We start from the raw sequence: 20,806 nt of genomic DNA, 5'->3' as shown, positions 1-20,806 counted from the left end.
CTGCTTTCTGGTTGCTGACCGGATAATTTGAAAGTATGTCAAAATATTGCTGACATAGCTTGAGACTGTTGGATGTGTGTTTTTTAAAAAGCTTTCAGTAAATCCGCTAGGGTCATTGTTCCTGGTTAAATAGCAGGAATGGAGTTTGCATAGCGTTTATTATGTAAGTGGAAATCTCTATTCAAAGCTAAATATGTAAACACAATTGTGTCATTAATATTGTGTCAACAGGAGTGTTTTGATTTGATAAAGTGAAAAAAGAAGATAAACGCAAAACAAAATAAGTAAACCGCAACAGAAGACTAAATAATATGTAAACGAAATTTCAGGAGTCTTACAGGAGTCATAGTAGAGTTGAGGCGAATTTCTGTCCACAAAAAAAGAAAACACTCGCACAAACCAATGTTGAAACAAGCGGATAGCATGCTCTGATAGAAAATGGGTCCGGATACAGCAATGAAACTATTAAACAGCCGCTATAACATCTTGCGTGAGAAAGGTTGAAAAAAAAAGAAACCCCAGAAACTCGCAAGTGGACATTGATTAAACGTATTACCCGCTATGCTATGCATTGAGCTCTAAAACTCAGCTTCCCAACAACACACAAATTCATTGCTAGGGAGATATTTCTCGAGGGTAATGTAAAATGTCTGAGATCAAAGTATGAAATCATAGCGCATTTTGTTAAATACCTACATAAGACCCGTGAACGCATACGAAACACTATACTTGAATCACCTTTGAAATGGGCTTTCCTGCTGTGCTATTTTTTCAGGGGGGCGGGGGTTCAATATAAGCGGCTCTATAAGGCAAACACGAAGGCTTTGACGCCACTTAGTAATAGCATTTTCGTAGGTGGCGAAAAAGTGAAACATCAAGCGTTAGAGACTGACACCAGGATTTTCTGCTGCATACCACAAATGAATCCTTACACATTTATCATGAGAAGAGATCCGACGATAGCTTCTTTGGTTATGGCATTGGTTTACGCAATACCTAACGTATTCATTTACCCAATCGCGTGATCATCCGTCTTATTAAAGCGAAGCTTGCTGTGCTTAATTTGTGGTGTCCGGCGCACGGCAAAACGCACTACCGGAAAGCCACCTTTGCACAAGCGCCTCGAGAAGAACACATTTTCCGTGGTCCGAATCTAATTTGGGTCTGTCGCGTTGTGAAGCTGACGTCTATTCGATTACGCCATTCCGACCTAATCGAAGCAGTATGAAAAATGCGTACGAATATTTAACGGGGCGGGGCGCTCGGCTTTCTTATGAGGGATTCGTTGGCCGTCGTCTGAGTTTGGTGTTTGACTCGCAAGCAGTTTGCACTGTGATCGTTGATCTTTGACTTTGATCGCAGGCAGTTCGGACTTTTGATCGCAGCGGCTTTCGCTTTGACACTTCTCCGTTTCAGTTGCACTCAAAAAAGCTTCGCGTTTCATCCATCGTCTTCATTGGATGTAGGGTGCTTTTTTTCAAAGGTGATTGTGTAGGGTATGAATAGCGTCTACTTGCGTTGACAAAAGAATGAAGGTGCGGGGCATGCGCAAAGCAAAAGCGTCCAACCATGCTTGCCTGACAGGTCGTTTGCGTCCAAAAGCAAGGAACAGTGGGGGAAGTTATTATCTCTTTCACCGGTAAATGAATCATGGGGATATAAAGCGGTTTCGCTTGCGCAAGTGCCACGTGAGAGCGTTTTTCTTGGACATAACTCTCCATAAGGCGGGCTCCACCGAACCTAGGTGGCTGAAACCGCCAACCACATTTCGCACTGTTTTGTGAAGAAGGTGTTGGACGTAGGACACGGGCCGCGTCACTGGCGCTGTTCCCGCGGGTTGCGGATGACAACCCTTTCTCTTTTTAAGGCAATAGTGTTGTTAGGCTACTTTAGTTATTTCCCGTGAGCACTACGTTCCCGCACCTTCCGATGTCCCAAGTCGTACTAACCAAGCCTTCCTGGAAAGACGTCATCACCACCAACGGGAGAGTACGGCGGAAAAAATAAGCGAGTGTTCGCTTGAAGATAAATTAGAGTTCAAAGACAACTGTACAGTGGAAACGGAATGTTTCACCGATAAAATCACCGACCAATGAATGTTACGGCGGACAAAGCTACTGTAGGCGAGCTACAATGACGTTTTCCACCGAAGCAGGGACGCAGTTTTACATGTCATCAAGTTGTGGGGAGTAAATGTTTGCAGGAAATATCGCTTGATCATGGCTCCCTCTTCTCATAAAATTCAGTTCACCTAGGCATCACTGCCCTGGTTGAGCTATCAACAGCCATTTTTTTCAGGCGTTAAGACACTGTCGCCCGCAAGAACGAAAACATCTAGGGTAATGGCGTGTTAACAAAGCCACCAGAAAATAATGTTTGCTTTGATTGGCAAAGATCACAAGATGACAGTGGTGGACTTCGCAGCCAGCCGACGAGGTTGAAATTAAAAAAAAAAAAACGGGAAAGAGACACTGATTAACCCTATAGTATTATTTTTTCTTGGCTTGTTTTAGGAAGCGAAACTTTAGAGAAGGACCCGCAAAACGTTTTTGTGGCGCACCAGACACTCGGTGATAACTGGTTGCGAAATCACCACACGTTTTTCGAAGTACTACCATGCTGTGTGCTCATTGGTGTATTTGTGCGTGAATAGCCTTGTTAAACACAAAATAAAAACTAAATTATTTTTGTGTAAGATTATACTACGTCTACGCAACTTTTGTCTGCCTTGTGTGGTAGTTGTCTGCCGTATTTGCTGCTGCCAACACGAATTTAGAGGGCAGCGGAATCGTCGACTTGCGTAACTGCCGATTGAATATGTTCTCTCGTCCGTATTTTTGCTGGGCGGCAAATAAAATGATCTGACTGATTTATGAAGGTTTTTTTGTCCACCAACGCAATGGTTCGGTGAGCATCGTACCAATTCTTCCTCAGCAGGTTGTATCTATTGAGGCACCGGCTTTTGTCCTATTGAGGGTCGAGGAGGGTAGGTGCACATGCGCCGTGTGCTCTCAGTAATAAGTTGGACTGACCATTTCACATCGTGGGACGATTCCCCCGTGACTGCGAGAATAACTACTCGCCCACTTGTAACATTCGTTAGTTCCTTAGAAGAGCTCGGTGAGAACAACTTTGGAAGCAGACGGCGCCAATAACGACGCTTCCAGATATTCCGTGCACAGCCAGCAGATGCGACGACGCACCGAAGCGGTCTTAGCAAGCAAACGAAAGAGAGAAAAATGAAGTCATGATAACAGGCAATCCAGATCGTGGCCAGAATAGCGGCATCCACGTGCAGTCGTCCCGGAAGTAAGCCTCATTTCCCGGTCGTTGGCCCAGTGTTTACGAAGACGAGGCTGCGTGGGGGTCGTGCGACCTTACTGCGCATAACTACAAGACTCCTCTACACCCCTCTCTGTCGCTCGTTATTCAGAAATGCACAGATTCGAGCAGGGGAACACCAAAACCTTGTGTCCCACCCCAGCGCAATGGCTGTGCCCGAGAATCTAGCGCACTTCGGAGTGGCGTCTGGCGCGCAGGGATACGTTGAAAGAATATATCGGTGCAAACATACAACAGTTGGTGTACTGAAATGTGTGAGCCCGATGGCAGAGGAACAAAAATGTGTAGAAATGAGACGAGGATCCATTAATGCGTTGGTGTGTTTAGACCGCATGTCTTTATTCTGAGTTTTATTTATAAAACCGAGATCTGGCTGCGAAATTGAATTCAAATTTAAATTCTTTATTTCAGTATTTTTTGCTAACAGAAACACGTCGGAAAAACCGAGGGCAGCGAGAAAAAAGCAGTCATAAGCCACCGCTTGACAGGCCTCGACATTCCCGCCACCCCGAGTAGCCAAATGCGTTGGGTTCGTTTATTGTATTATAATTTCGGTTTTTCTTTCGCCACAGTTTGTAATTGCCATATTTTCTGGCTAATTACGAATTTTGCATTTATGTATTTTAGTGCAGACGCAGGACAAAGTACAAGGTTGTTGCTTCTTCAACATCGTTTAATTGACGCTTTGGTCATTTTGCGGGGTTCTCTAAATGTTTCCCTCGCGTCTGTGAAGGCGGTGTAGACGATCAATGCTTTTCATTTGTCAGTTCTGTTTGACAGTTTTTTTTTGTTATTTGCGTTCTTTAATTTCTTAGGAACAATTACCTTCTTTAAGCTACTGTAATGCTTCAATGGGTTCATTTCGTTCATTGGTCATGTTTTGCAGTCGCAAGGCGTCAGAAGGTTGGTCCTTTTTTGCAATGTTTTAATTTCTGCTGCGAGTTTTTGCCTCTTTCGGGGCCTTTTTATGTTTCTCTTTTATTTTTGAGGGCGAAGTATATTTTTATTTTGTTTGTTCATTCTGATATTTTTATTTTTGTCTTTTTTAATTATTTCGAGCGATTATCTTTATTTCCGCTGTTGTAACAATTATTTGTGTTAACCTTGCCAACTCTGCATGCTTGTGTAGGTGCATGGCTGGGTTGGTCAGTTCTCACAATTTGTTATACGTGTTTGGGTTTCATTTTCCACGTCTTTTTTTTATTTTTGCCTTCATTTTATGAAGGCGGGGTAAAATATACTCATTTCTGAATTCGTTCATTTTTGCATTTTTTAGTTTGGCGATGTTTGTGTTTTTTGATCCTATATAATACTATTCGAAGAATCAACTTCACTGACGCTTTTATAACGACTAAATGTGTTAACTTCGCTAAACATGCATGTTCGTGCCAACGCAGAACGTTGCATGATTCGGGCTTTGGGGTTACTCGGCAAAGGAAGCTACGCATTGAAATCAAGGTGCACTGAAGATATTTTTCTGATTACAAGTGCATCACTACCTTGCACTTCTTACACGGGGGCGAAACCACTCCAAGATGCAAAGCCATTCTTGTGCGGCTTCTGATATGAATGCAGCTGCCGACAGTAAAACGTAACTTTAAGGTGTTCACAAGCGCCCATGCTCTTAGCATTTAGAAAGAAGCAAAACGTGGTAGCAATTAAAGCAACGTATGGTTCACCACGAAAGCAATTATGTCAGGAATACTTCGCCGACGCGACGAACCCGTATGTCCGCGCGCGCGCGCGCGCATTTTGAAGAGAGATTGTATTTGATGCGTGACATCGTCAGCTTTTTCTAGCGTTTGTTTGTCGACACTGCAGTAGTGTATGGGCCGACTATGTCCAAATAATTACGAAAATGACTTGTCTGACGTTCAAATACCCGCAGTAATGCACTCTTTGCGTCTCACTGTGGAGCCGCCGGCTGGGGTGATGAGGCGCATGGGGAACTTCTGTGGTCGTTCTGAAGTTCTACCCGAGTATAGACGCTACCAGCTTCGCTGTAAAGGTTACGGTGCCGCGGAATATGGCCCGCGGGTCATCGCTGATGTAACGGACATTCTAATAAAATACGTTCAATGGTGAACTTTGGTTACAAACCCTAAGTAGCGTACCAGCGCAGCATGCCACAAATGACTTCATTACGAAGTTCAAAGCTGTCGGCGTAGTGGCTGGACATTATAAATTTTCTTCAAGCTTGGTTGTTTTAAAGGGAAACGCTTCCGCTTCTTTGTTGGAACAGTCCGAACATTTTCCTCTGGCAATTTTACAAGCATTGTGGTCAGTGTAGTACAGGCTGACAACCATCGCATGTAAGGCTCTGTAAACCACATTTTAAACAAACTGTTTTTTTGTTGCTGGGGATGATCAGTGGAGCTGTATGTGGCCGATGCTTGCGAAAGCCTTAAAGGGGCCATGAAGAGAAAATACAACTTTGTTTAATTTGAAAGAACTAGAATTCAGTATCTCACTCCGCTCCATTACAGCCAAAAAAAGATGTTTTTTAACGAAAAAAAAGCAAGAAGTATTTCAAATTTTAAAATTTTGCGCCACAGTGACGTGTTATGAGCAAGAATGACGTCATACGGGCCGAAAATGGGCCTCCTCGATTATCAGTCCCGGATCGTCCGCGGACTGCCCGAGACGGATCCGGCGCTCGATTTTCCCATGTATTCCTATAGGACTTCGGGTCCGAACGCAGTCCTCGGGCTAACCGCGGACCGCCCAGGACTGGTAATTTGAGGATGCCCAATAAAACATAATTTTCAGTGCGTTAACGGCGCGTTAGCATTGAAGTGATGCGGTGAAATGGAACTAGAGGCCCCATTACAGACGCCCAGTCATGTGTCGTAGCGACAGATCAGTTAGGCGGCTGCCAATCGCACAAACAAGGTTCCGTGACGTCATAGAAAAGTTGCGGGAAATTGGCTAGGGGGTCGCGACTGCTACACGTTTTCTTTAATATTTCCGTTATTTGTTCGAAGATTGCGATGATATTGGTATCATTGTTATCGGGACTAAGCAGTCTTTCTAATAAACCTAACTTGTATTTTGTCTTCATGGCTCCTTCGAACGGCGGATTGAGGGAAAAACTGGCACCCAGTGGCCGGCGTCTGTGCCAGAAAAATGGTTTCTGAACCTTTCATTGGATGGCGACGCGTCTGTTCTCCGTAACAGTACGTACCGTAGCGCTATGGAGCCTGGGGATTTACAGCATCAGCTACCACAACTTCGGCACTAGCTAGTGGTAGCCATTCGCGCTCCTACACAGAAAATGTCACACGTCACCAGGGTGTCGAACCGGAACCGGAACCGAACCGAAAACCGGAACCGAACCCGAATTTTTGCCCGGAACCGGAACTGAACCGGAACCGTATTTTTTCCGCCATTTTGGAACTGAACCCGAACCGGAACGAATCGAAGGAACCGTTCCGAACCGGTTCCAGGGCTTCAAAAATGTGATTTCTAGTTTTCCAGTTCGGTACCCTACCTTGCGTCTGAAGATATTTTGCCACTCCCCAGACAGAACCATGAAATATTTTGCGTAGTCTGTAGTTCCCAAGGCCCATCATGTTCTCTTCTAATTATTTCCCTCAATTTAATGTAAAGTTGTCCGTATATACTATCAGTTTGCGTTAGGCACTGCCCATCTCTCCCAATTATCTTTTACGTTTAGAATAACTTAAGTTATAACGCATATTACGAGGCAAAATATCATGGAATATTCTTCATGGTTTCTCTACATCGTGTTTAAAATCGCGTAAAGTTTTTAATGTCTTGTTAATTCGCAAGCATCCCTGTCCGCTTGTGAAGGCCTTCAGGGACACCATCAACAATACATCCATATCTTCCACTTATAGTTTGAATGGGCAGTTATACACAAACAGCACTGAGACACAAACACTCGCAGTTCTTAAAATTAACGTAACTTTTTCTTGTATACAGTGCCGTTGTGTCTTTCGGTTACTGCTATAAGAGAACATGAGATTTAAAAAAATGGGGAATCCTAATATCCACTTTTAAAGTATATTTGATAGCATTTTTATGTTATCTCGAATCTGCTTAACCTTAAACTTAAGAGGTGAATGGATTGAAGTCGATTAGTGCGGGTTAGCGGGTAGACTCGCCACACCCCCTCGCCACATCGCCTCGCCACACCCCCTGTTTCCTGGACCACGTGTGGCCTTCGTGACGAAGTGGATCCTTTAAAAGAACGCTCCGTCCACCTCAGCATCACTTGGCAGCGGAGGCAGAGAACAGAACGGTCGCCTGATAGTCGCCTTCCTGTTTCACAGGTTTGAATATTCTGCAGTAATCTTTGTTCGCTTACTCAGTGACTTTTACTGTTGCCTCTGGTGCCAACCGCCCAGTGTCATTGCTATTGTGTGCTCTTGTGTATAATCCCGCATTGCTTTGGTCATGAAAACTGACATTGCTGACCTAAGACGCAAGATCGCTGATCTTAAGCGTGAATTAAGAAGTAAGGGAAATGCAGAAAAGCTACGAGGAAATTAAGAAAGGATATGAAACCACTAGGAAAGAAAATGTGGAAATGCAAAAAGGCTGCCATTTCTTCAACAAAAGCTACGAGGAAATGAAAGGAGAATGTGAAACTACAAGAAAAGAAAACGCAGCTTTGAAAGTTTCAAGTTCGACGTTGTCATGATAACGGAAACCTGGTATACGAGTGACACAGAAGTGCTGCGCCTTTCGGGCTTCAACACGTTCTTTCTAAATAGGTCCCACGGCGAGGTGGGGGTGTTTTACAGCTCGTGTCTACACAGCTTTCTTGTAGTACAATGAACGAATTTTCGACAGTTACGACAGATTATGAAGCTTCAACGGTGCAATGTAAAAATGCTATTTTTGTTGTTGTGTACCGCCCCCCTGATGGAAAACTCGAAAATTGTTTCGCATTTTTAGAAGACATCAATTTTGTTTCGTCTTATGGTTTACAAATAACTATTGGTGGGGACTTTAACATTAACATATTACAGGCAAGCGCACATTCGCGTGATCTAGAGCTCCTTTTCGGTTATTTCGGCTGCATGAACGTGATCAAAGAACCGACTCGTATGGGCCGTCTTTCCCAAAGTTGTTATTGATGTATTTATAACCAGTGATACAAGTAGCAGTACCATGTCCGGTGTGACTGGTACTGCCCATCTCTCCCAATTCTGCCCATCTCTACATATAGGTGACCATTTACCTATATATATGTTCTCAATGCACACAGAAATACTAAGATGTAAGCAATGCCCAGAATCTTTCGCTTTTCACGATATTAATCAGAATACTGTGACTACTTTTCGTCAGAAAATTCCCTCTATTTGGTGGAACCCTTTACTTCTGTGCACCACTGCAGATGATGCCTACGATACTTTTCTAGAATCATATAAAGATGCATATAAAAGGTCTTTTCCTCTTAAGATGGTCAAGAAAAATAAGAATATAAGGAAACCATGGATTACAGACGAATGTCTGAAGATGATCCGTAAAAAAGATATATTGTACCATAAGTTTGTAAAAACAAAGAACAGGGACGATTTTGTAGCCTTTCAAAAGTACCGAAACTTTGTGACAAAGTTCTTACGCTATACTAAAAAAATGAACTTCGAACATGTGTTTTCTGAGGCTTCCTCCCGGCGGGATGTCATGTGGCGGGAATTGAATAAACTTTTGCACCCACTTACCCCCCATACGACGACTTTGAATTGACAGTAGATAATAAACCACTCAAGGGTCAAGAACTGGCAACCAAGTTTAATCACTATTTAACGAATCTTATGCAATGCTCCCACAATGAAAGCGCTATGAGCTTCCTAAAGTATTCTAACCCACACAGAGCCTTTTTTTCTCTGGTTACGCCTCAGGAAATATGGTCGATTTTCTTGTCACTAAAAAATAGCAAGGCCATAGACATCGATAGGCTTCAGATTCGGCCTATTAAGCTTGTACTGGACCTTCTTGTATCGCCGCTTAGCCATATATATAACTTATGCCTTACTACTGGTGTTTTTCCAAAAAAGATGCAGCAAGCTAAGGTCACGCTACTGTTTAAATCCGGGGACAAAATCAATTTTTCCAATTATAGACCGGTTTCTGTACTTCCAGTTATTTTAAAAGGCTAAAAAAGTAATCGCGAAACACCTTGTGTCCTTTTGTGACGCTCTATTATATCATCAAAACAGTTCGGTTTTCGTAAACATATGCCAACGAATTAGCTTTACTAACGCAAAAAGAATAAATAATCCAGGGATTTGAAGAAAAGAAGGTAACTTTAGTTATATTTATAGACTTTTTCAAAGGATTTGATAGAATTAGTCATTTAACATTGCTTTAAAAATTACAACATTATGGATTCCGGGGGCTTTACTCTTTTGCAATCTTATTTAAGTAACCGGCAACAGGTCGTAGCAATAAAGGAACACAACTCTTCTTCACAAGAAGTAAGGGCTGGAGTTCCGCAAGGCAGTCTTCTAGGGCCAATCCTGATCAATAATTATGAATGATATCGTAGAAATTACTGAAATTGCACATTTTATTATTTACGCAGATGATACCCACATTTTCTTTCAATCGTGTGATACTACTCAGCTTTTGCATTTAGCAAATAGATTTGCATTTAGCAATAGCAAATTTTGCATTTAGCATTTAGAAAGCTTCACAAATGGACTAAAGCATACTCGTTAAAAATAAATACTAAGAAAACTAAAGCGGTGTTATTTTCACCTGCTCAAAGATCTGTTGATAGAAACCTCAGTTTGTACATCGGATCTGAAAAGATTTGTATAGTTAGTGAAATAAAAACTTTAGGCATTGTTTTTTAAGAACATTTAAAATGAGATGCCCATGTCTATCACGTCTGCACTAATTTATCTCGAGCGTGTGGGGTGCTTTGTAGGTTACGGCCCGTGGTTACATCAAATATTAAACTTATTCTTTATCATGCTATATTCACAGCTCTCATCAATTACTGCAGCCTCGTATGGTGAACCAGTTCCGCAAAAAATAATAATAGGCTGGATTTATTTCAGAAAAAGGCCATTCGACATATCGCAACTGTACCATATGACTCTCACACCAACGAACTATTTCTGCAGTATAATTTGCTTCCTGTCCACTGTATCTATCACTTTAATCTTCTAACAAAGTATAAAAATAGCTTGCAACACAACGGTGCAGCGTATCTAAGTCTATGTAGTTTAAGAAAACCGTTGGACGTACCGTGAAATTAGGGGAAGGAGTACACGGTTCGTGCCGTTTTCAAGAACGAATTAGGACAATGAATGGTTTCAATTCCGAACTTCCCGCCTTTAAATAACCTAGCCGAGAGTGGCATAGCTATAAATACAATTTCTAAGTGAGACTTAAGGAAACGTTTACTGCTGAACATAGAACATTTTTAACTGACAATCTATTAAGCGTTGTCTCTCGTGGCAACCTTGGTTTAGCCAAAATTACTTGTAATATTTTTCAAGCGTTTTATTGGCATTGTCTTCATTCCCTGCAAACTTTAGCATCTGAAAAGTACCGTACACTGATTCTTGACAATATTGTGTGTATTTATTTATGTGGATACTTCTGTAGTGCAGATTTTGATGAGTGTATGCATACCTGTATATAACGTGAGTTTTTCTTCAAGTTTTGTCTTTTGCTTTTTTTGTGTCTACACAGGTTCCGTACATATCTAATATTTCTCTTTTTATGTACCTGTGTACCCTGTTTTGGTTTGTAACCTTTGTATGTATGTATGCACCTATGAGTGCCTATATGCGTGTATGTACATCATTTAATAAGTACCCGCCGCGGTGGCTCAGTGGCTAAGGCGTTGCGCTGCTGAGCACGAGGTCGCGGGTTCGATTCCCGGCCGCGGCGGCCGCTTTTCTGATGGAGGCGAAAAGCAAAAACGCCCGTGTGTACGAGATTTCGGCGCACGATAAAGATCCCCAGGTGGTCAAAATTAATCCGGAGCCCTCCACTACGGCGCGCCTCATCGCCTGCGTTGCGTCGGCGCGTTAAACCCCACAATCAATCAATCAATCATTTAATAAGTATCTTTTACAAACTGTGAGCTATAGTGCGTTTTAATGCTTTCTTTTATGTTTGTAAGTAATATCGACATGTTAAGGCGAGATTTATTTTCTGAGGATTATTTCCTGTTCGTATGCTTTAAACTCCTGTTTCTGCTCTGCCACGCCAACCGCAAGGTGCAAACACCTCGTCAAGCTGCAGTTTTGCAGCTTTTTGTGTTTGTCCTCGCATTTCTATGTACGAAATGCTCAATAAAGTTGAAGTTGAAGTTGAAATTAGTTAGGTGAGTGAATGAGCTAATGTGAATTATTGGGACTGGTGTGTTGATTAATATTGATTAAAAGAATTGGCGGGTCAGTTAAGGCGGATTCGACGGTCGGACCAAACATGATATCTTTGGGGTCCTTGGCATTTGGAAATTTTGCAGCGTTCTCCTTCTCGACCAATCAGGAAATTTTGTCCCGCACAAAGTAGCCGCAAAGTTACGTGAAGACCGCCTGAATGCTATAAAAGGTCTCTCTTTATGCCCGTATTGCGAGTTCTCCTCTGCACCACAGTGCTGAATGTATCAATATGTAACCACTTCTGCCTTGGCTGCCAACAGGTGACTGGCAGTATATTACAAATAAATAAAATTATGTTGTTGCTATATTAAAATTGACATCTCGGACTAAAGTTAATAACTAGTTGCCTAATGCATATTGTATATTCATCAAAGAGTTTTCAAAACGTGTGTATATATGAGGGGAGACAGTTGGAAAGAAACTAAACTTCAAGAAAAAAAGGGAGGGACGATCAACTGGTTTGATGCAAGAGCCGCCCGATAGCATTCTTCAGTACCTTCTCTTTGTGTTACCGTTCTGCAGCCTCCCACAGGTGTAGCATCTCAACCGCCGAACACAGCCCCCTCTAAGCTGAGGAAGCGGCGATAGCACATGCGCTTAGCCAAAGCGGCGTCAAAACTCTCATAACAGACCCTTAGCAGGCGTGGCCCAACTTTGCCAACGGTCGATTGCATGTTACAACACTTCCGATGCTCAACCAGAGACCACCAACGAGATCAGTCACGATAGTATGGGCGCCAGCTCATACTGACATCCACGGCAAACAAGATCACCAACCTCGTGGTTCGAGATTTGACTCGCTTAGCCGGCGCTGATGAAGCCCGGCCCGAGTGCATGCATCCTGCAGTCACAGACCAAGAAGTTACTCAGCACTCTGGCCTCTTCCATAGAACGTACTCCTCCTCGCACAAATCGCTACCGATTAACCAGGAAACATTACTCCGCACCCTGTGGGCATACACCTTCCCACACAACGCCAGACTTCACCTCTTTGACGGGACACAACTCTCTCCATTGCGGTGATTCTGTGGAGAGCATGGGAACCTCATACACATAGTAGGCGGCTGCGACTAGTGTGCCGTAGATCCATCCAACCTTCACGTTTCCATAGAGAATTGGGAGACAGCCATGGCCAGCTGCGCCCTGGAAGATCAGTTGTTCTTGATGGAAACGGCTGTCGATTCGGCCCCCTGGAATGAGGACGCCTCTCTTAAACATTGCCTCGACTGAATTAAACTTCATTTTCTCTCTCTCTCTCTCTCTCTCTCTCTCTCTCTCTACAAGTGATCATTACTGCTGCTTGTGACTTCACTTGGCTATCATCTTTCCTAGAGCCCAATCGCTGTCACCAGTCGCTGAAGGGCCATTAGCAAGTTCCTATCTCCAGTGGTTCCCTATCCCATGTCGTCCTATACCAGCCGTCCAATGAGTCCTTAGAGCCATTCTTTCTTTCTAACAGCTCTATTAGCAGATAAAAGATGAGTAGTAGAAAATTTTTCTAAATACCACCTGCCACGCTTGGCAGTCGGCGCCACATACTCGTCACACTACCATAGAAAACATTTTGCGGGTACAGTTAAAGGAGTTCTTCAACACCTCAGATAAACTCGCCGCGGTGGCTCAGTGGCTAAGGCGTACGGCGCTGATGAGCACACAGACGCGGTTTAGATTCCCGGTCGCGGCGGCCGCTTTTCTGATGGAAGCGAAAAGCGAAAACGTCCGTGTGTCCGAAATTTCGTGGCACGAAAAGATCCCCAGGTGGTCAAAATTAATCCGGAGCCCTCCACTATGGCGCGCCTTGTCGTCGGCGTTGTGACGGCGCGTTAAACCCAACAGTAAATAAATAAATAAATAAATATAACTAGGTAAATAAATAAATAAATAAATAAACAAATAAAAAGTAGTAAATAAATAAATAAACACTTTCTAAAACGCTTCAATCTTCTTCGCATCTGGAAGAACTGCGAAAACTATAGCTATTGCCAGCACAGAGCAACAGTGCGTGATTTGCTCGTCGCTGTGGATACACCTTCCGTTTCTGCTTCGCTTTTGTGGCTTTTTTTAAATGGCTATCAAATGCGTTCTCTTCTGCAACTTAAGGAAAGCCGGCAAACAGCCGCTACACCGCTGTAATGGCGTCATTCAGCGGTCGAAGAACGCGAAGACCGGGAAGGAGAGAAATATATTTTGAGCAAGTTTCTATGTTGTCTGACGAGGAGAGAACAGTAATTTTTGGCTGAGGCACATTGCGACCCCATAGTATAATGCGTTGGTTGACTACTTTCTGCAAGCACTCAAGATTTAGACAAAAGTTGAAAAACGTGTTGCAGGGTCGCTTTAGTTTGGCCAAGACAAAATATTTGGACAAAGAAACCTTCATTATGAATTTGTTGTTATGCCGATTTGATAAGGAAACGAAAAACGAGCACAAAAATTAACATAAAAAAGACGCCTACTTTTTTTTTCTTCGAACCCGTTTGAACCCGTTTGAACCGGTTCGAACGGGTTCGAACCGGTTCGAACCGGAACGGAATGGTGCTCTGGAACTGAACCCGAACCGAACCCGAAAGGCTTGAACCCGAACCCGAACCGAACCCGAAAAAATTCCGGTTCGACACCCTGCACGTCACTCGCAGGGCAAAATGCGAAAAAGCCCTGAGCGCATTAATCGAAGATAACGTTTTCGCATTCCCAATTTATACGATGTGGATTGTTGACCCCTGAACTCTATTTTGGTCTTAACATAGCTCGTGCTATGGCGCAGCTTCCAACAGGATATTTTTGGGCTGGTGCAATTTTTAAGGTCCTTGATCTAGAGAAGCCGACATACCACATTTACAATCGAGTGACCCAACGGTAGCTTACCGGTGCGTTCGGGGAGAGGATAAAAACATGTTTTCCTCAGCACTCAAACAGAATAGCTTCTACGGATCAGCTAGCAAACGTGTCTCTTTGCTGCGTCTGGCTACCGTCGTTGAGGGAATAGCTATTGAAGAACTCTACAGCGCTCAACCGAGCTCACATCCGACCAGACAAAACGGAGATAAAAATATCCCGTGGATACCTGAAGGCTTCTTGCGAGTTCTGAAAGCTGGAGCATTAATGTAAAATCGAACACCGCTGAGGGCGCTTTCGAGTTTCGCGCTTCGAGTAATGTTAGCGAGCTTTATTGAAGGGTATTAACGGTGCACAGGCGTGGACGTCCACTTTTAGCTACTGCTGAGTTAGAAACCGTTGACGATGCAGATGTGTGTGACTCTCTAGAGGTACAGTTGGTACTGCCGCTCAGAGCGGGCTGCGCAAAGCGTGCGATGCAACTCTTAGCACCGAATGGCAGGTTCAGGAGCCGTTGTCTTGCTACGGACACTGGACGGTGGCTTTTTTCGCTTAACGGGATATCTATAGCTTCCTAAAACGTTCGCCAGTAAACGTTTGCGTAGTATGTTTTCGTACCGCAGCCAATGGGTGGTTTAGAAGGCGTTCTGGGGCTTAACACACCGGAGGAATGCGTTCGCTTTATCAAATCAAGCAAGCGTCAAGTTGTCCGGTGCACATACTTTAAGATATAAATTTGCGATTCTGGCAATCTACTGTGAAATAACGCCAAGAACGCGCCTTAAAGGTCCTAAAATGTACCTAAATGCTTTAAGCCGTCCTCTAAAGCCCAAGTCATCGGAGTCTTCCGGACAGCAGGCAAACCAGAAGAGGCCCAGGCGCCGTGTCCACCAAAACTCTGGCAACATTTTTACGCTCATCGTTTCAGTTGTGGAGGCCATTCGAGTTTTCCTGGCTCCGCTTTCATCTCCGGTGGCCAAGGGCATAGGCACAATCATTGACCTTGTATTGCCTCTCCTCACGCAATGGCGATAGGAGCTGTGACACCAAAAACTCTGGAAATACGGAACAAGGCCACTGTATTTCAATGGAACGCATGCGGTCTTCGGAGCCGCCTTCCGGACTTCCGACGGTTCATACAGCAACACCGCTTTCCAATTATCGCAATATCAGAGACGCGGTTACGCGCAAACATTCGGCTCTCTGGCTACACTGTTTTGCAGTCTAGAACAGGTGAGGCTCTTTCAAGAGTTCTGCTCGCGATCAGGAACGACCTGACGTACATGGAGCATACCTTGCCTCCAGACGACACAAACGAGTACGTCACAGCGACTATTAAAAGTTCTGCGCAGCAGTTTACCCTTATAGCGGCATACATTCCACCTGATGCTGCATTTAACGTGGATAGGCTGCAGCACATTGTACGCACGACACCGGCACCGCACGTGCTAACTGGAGATTTTAACGCGCACCATCCCTCCTGGGGCAGCATTAAGACCACAATTAGAGGCAGGCGCCTTTTCGATGCGGCTTGCCGTAACGGCTTGGCTGTCATTAATACCGGCGAACCCACGTTCAGCCGAGGCGCAGTATCGAGCACACTAGATGTCACCATGGTCTCCCTCGGACTGTCACGTAGGGCCCAGTGGTACGTCGACATCGACTCACATGGGAGCGATCACCTGCCTACATATATCTTGCTGGATGGTCTCTGTGGAGGGCCCTTCAATCAAGAAATCCGTTGCCTGGATTGGTCTCTGTATTCTGCTCTTATTGAGGAGCTCGATGGGAATTTTGAATCGTACAGCGACCTAATATACGCCATGACACGGGCGAGAAGCTCCTGTATGAAGTTTTTCCGTATACCCTCGAGGTTCTCTGTGGCCGATGCGGAGTACCAAAGGCTCCGCGCGGTGCGTCGCAGGGCTGAAAGGCGTGCTCGCAAAACACGAACATCTGAAGATATTCAAGCCGCTAGACGAGCACAGAGGCACGTACAGCGACATATGAAGAAACTGGCTAAGCGGGAATGGCAGTCGTTCTGCTCAAAATTAGACCCCCGAAAACCTCTTACGAGAATTTGGAGCTTAGTACGCAGCCTACGTGCACCACCTACTGCTCTGCATCCTTTCCTCTGTATCGCTTTGCGACAGAACCGCCGTGATCTAGACGTCGCTGAAGATTTCTGCGCCAAGGTCACAGCCTTCTCGGCTCCAGTCTTACCTACCAGATTGACCGATGTCTCTCCGCCCTGTGCAAGTGTAACCGTCATGGACAAGCCATTTACAATGGCAGAACTATTTGCTGCCTTGTCTTCCGTAAACAAGGCTTCTGCACCGGGCCCAGATGGCATAAGCTATGCAGCTTTGTCACACCTTGGAGACAAAGCTAAGCGCTTCCTTCTCGGCACATACAACCACAGCTGGGAAACGGGCCGCCTCGAACCGGGCTGGAAGCGCGGTCGCCTTGTTCCCGTGCTCAAACCCGGCAAAATCCCTACGGAAATTGAGTCTTACCGCCCCATTGCACTCCTGAGCTGCGTGGGGAAGCTGATGGAGAAGATGGTCCTTGCTCGCCTAGACTGGGACTTGACAGAGCGGAACGTGTATGCCCCACTGATGACTGGATTCAGACACTCCCGCAGCAGCATCGACAACGTGCTTGCCCTTGTCAATGACGTTAAGAGTGCGAAAGCCCAGCGTCGCATCACTCTAGCAGTGTTCATTGACATTAAAGCAGCCTTTGACTGTGTGGCACATGAGGCAATAAGATCTGCATTGGAGTCGGTAGGCATCGGAGGTCGCATGTATGCGTGGATATCCGATTATCTGTCTGACAGATCCGTCTTTATGTCCACGAAAGACGGCGAAACAGCCCCTCACAATGTCACGCGAGGTGTGCCACAGGGCGGCATTTTAAGCCCAACCCTCTTTAATATCAGCCTCATTGGAATTGAGAAGTGCGTGCCACACACTGTCGAAATATCGCTCTATGCTGACGATATCTGCATCTGGAGCTCTGGCCGCAACAGGCGAGTTTTACAAGCTCGCCTTCAAAAAGCCATCAATTCTATAGCGGACTTTTTGACGAGACGTGGCCTCGAAATCTCGGCTAGGAAATGTGCGGCAATAGCCTTCACCAGGCGTGATGTCTCCCGCTATCATCTTTCAGCGGCAGGGGTCCCCATACCCTTTGTGGACTCACACCGATTCCTCGGCGTAACACTTGACAGGTCGATGACGTGGTCCCCCCACGTTCGTCTCCTGAAGGAGAAACTGGGCTCCTTTGCTCAGGTGCTACGCATGCTGACCAGCGGCTCAGGAGGTTGTTCTACTGGGCCCCTCCTACGTCTCTACACGGCACTCTGTGAAGGACTGCTCCGATACAGCCTCCCAGTACTCGGCCCTCTTTCCAAGACCAACACAAGGCTGTTAGAAAGTATGCAGGCCCGAGCTCTGCGGTTTTGTCTGGGTCTTCCGAAGACAACTTCTACGCTGGGGACCATACGAGAGTCTAGGCGCTTCTTACCCAGTGTACTGGTGAAAGAGGAGCAGCTTCGCCTACATCTGCGGCTGGCGACTAGGGCCCATGGACATCCGCTGAGTTCTAGCTCTGCTTTAGAGGTACAAGACACTCTACCACCCTTGTGTCAGAAGTGCCCTGCGCCGCTTCATCTCCCGCCCTGGTTGTACTCCCCCTGGCGAATCGTCACCACAATACCGGGCATCAGCAGTAAATCAAGGTTGCCAATTCCAGCCCTAAAGTACTTCACTCTAGAGCACATGTGGAATTGCTACTCTAACCACAAGCATATCTACACTGATGGATCGGTGACGGCCACATCATCTGCTGTCGGAATCTGGGTTCCATCAACGCGCACCACAATTGCGGCCAGGTTAAGCCACAAAACAACGTCGACGACCTCAGAACTTGCTGCCTTGCGCTCCGCTTTGCAGTACATTCTTGGGCAAGAAGCTTCTGTGTGGGTGATTTTCACAGATTCACGGGCGGCGCTACAGCAACTAGCATCATTCCCGCGCGAGCAACTGGCCCACGAAATACACACCCTGCATACACAAGCTGCCAGAATGCTTCACGAGGTAGTGTTACAGTGGCTACCTGGACATTGTGGGGTGAATGGGAATGTGGTGGCCGACGAAACAGCTTGCGCGGCCCACACCCAATCTAGTGTCATCATCCCGATTCCTTTCTCTAGACGTGACGCCGCGACACTTGCGTACTCCGTGGCGCGGCAGTCACAACTCTCCACATGGACGGACGGGACAAAAAATTATCAGCCACTATACAGAATCGATCCCGCCTGCACTTTTCGAATGCCGTGTGGCCTGGGAAAGCGTGACGAAGCAGTCGTTCACCGCATTCGCCTCAACGTCGCTTTTACCAGCCACTACCTGCACAAGACGCGCCGGGTTGCCTCACCTCACTGTCAAGTATGCAGTGTCCGTGAGGACATAGAACATGTTCTGTGTGTGTGTCCCCGTTATGACACCCCGCGGCTAACCTGGAAGACAACTTTGGGACTGCGTGCTGATGCACCATTGAAGCTTTCTGACGCCATTGGTCCTTGGCACTCAACTGCCGCGGCAACACGGAGTACACGGGCTTTGGTGTCATTTCTCCGTGACTCCGGCCTGAACAAAACTCTGTGAATGTGTGCCTTAACTTCACTTCTGTTTGTGCGCCGTGTGCGTGATCCTGCATTTGTCAGTTTGTGTGCTTATTTGCTTTTGTAGTGTCTGCGTGAGTTTTTGTGTTTTCGTTTCCCTTCACTTTCGCACATCTCACGTTCATGTGGAGTAGCAAGCCAAGCTCGCTGCCAGGCTGACCTCTCTTCATTCATTAAAGGCATTCCTCCTCCTCCTCCTAAAGCCCAAGAGACCTATCTAATCCAAAGTTGAGATGCTTCACGGTAATCCCTCTGCGGCCTTTGTGCCTGCAGGGCTGTGGTATTCCATTCTTGCAGCGGAGGAATCAATGTGTGGCTTACAAAATGTTGTGCAGATCTTATTCAATCAGTATTTATGCCTTAAACTTTGACTTTTTTGTTTGCGAAACCATACCTATGAAAGCATGCTCTGGCAGCTTTAAAAATGAAGTAAATGTGAATTGAAATAGTTGTTTCTTTTGCTCCATTCAGATATTCAAGTGCAACATCAAGTCATAGCAAGCGGCTTGTTAAGGGCGGAAATAAAAAGATGCAGTGTCCAAATTACATGTCCTACTTTAAAAATACGTCACCTTAGGAACCACTGCTTCATTACTATAGCTTGAAAATTCTGCTGCCAAATATGGTGTTTATGGACGCTTCCTGCAAAACACCAGTTAAAAATGGATCAAAACACCAATTATGGGCCGGCCACCGCGTCTTTCAGAGTATTATGGATTAATGCGTAAAGAGTCAAACAAATGAGTTTTTTTTGTTTTTTTGTGGAAGCAGCATTCCCGCAGAACATACGACTGCGGGGTAAGGGCGTGGGATTGCAAAAAATAAGCATTAGGCTGCGAAATGTTTTGTGGAGGCAAGGGGCGTTTGGCAGATGTAGTGTAGCTGCACACAAGGGCAAACGATTGCCTTAACACTGAAAATGCACGAAAACTGACTGACTGACTGACTGACTGACTGACTGACTGACTGACTGACTGACTGACTGGCTGATTGATTGATTGATTGATTGATTGATTGATTGATTGATTGATTGATTGATTGATTGATTGATTGATTGATTGATTGATTGATTTATTTATTTCGACACTCGGGTGTTTCCCCTTTTCGCCCGTATCTGGAAAGCAGCGACTGCGGCCAGGATCGAATGCGCACGAACGAAAAATACCTTAAGGAAAATATCTTGAGGAGCGCCATTAAAACAAGCGCGCCAGAGCGACTGAGCGCAGGATCGGAATGGAGAGGAAATACTCGAGGTGTAAAAAAGTGTTTCCACATTGACAGGGAACTCAAGCGGGGACGGGAAGACAGGCAGACATTTCATAACAATGGCCGCCACCAAATAATGCTTTCGACTGCACAAAGAGGGATAAAAGCACAAAGGAACTTTTCCGGAACAAGTACCCCAAAAGTGCGAAATTTGTGGAAGCGCTTGTCACTCGGTTCGCACTAACATACGCTCCCCTGCAGGCTGCACGCAACTTCATCACCCAACACGTTACGAATTCCACCGGCACCCCACTGCAATAGGGGCGCAACTCCACAAAACAAACAACCCCGGCGACCG

Source organism: Haemaphysalis longicornis, unplaced genomic scaffold (genome assembly GCF_048455015.1).
Source record: "Haemaphysalis longicornis isolate Haplotype H1 unplaced genomic scaffold, Haemaphysalis longicornis Haplotype H1 scaffold_7, whole genome shotgun sequence".
NCBI classification, from domain to species: Eukaryota; Metazoa; Arthropoda; class Arachnida; order Ixodida; family Ixodidae; genus Haemaphysalis; species Haemaphysalis longicornis.
The sequence above is the reverse complement of the archived record's forward strand: the minus strand, read 5'-3'. Positions refer to the sequence as shown.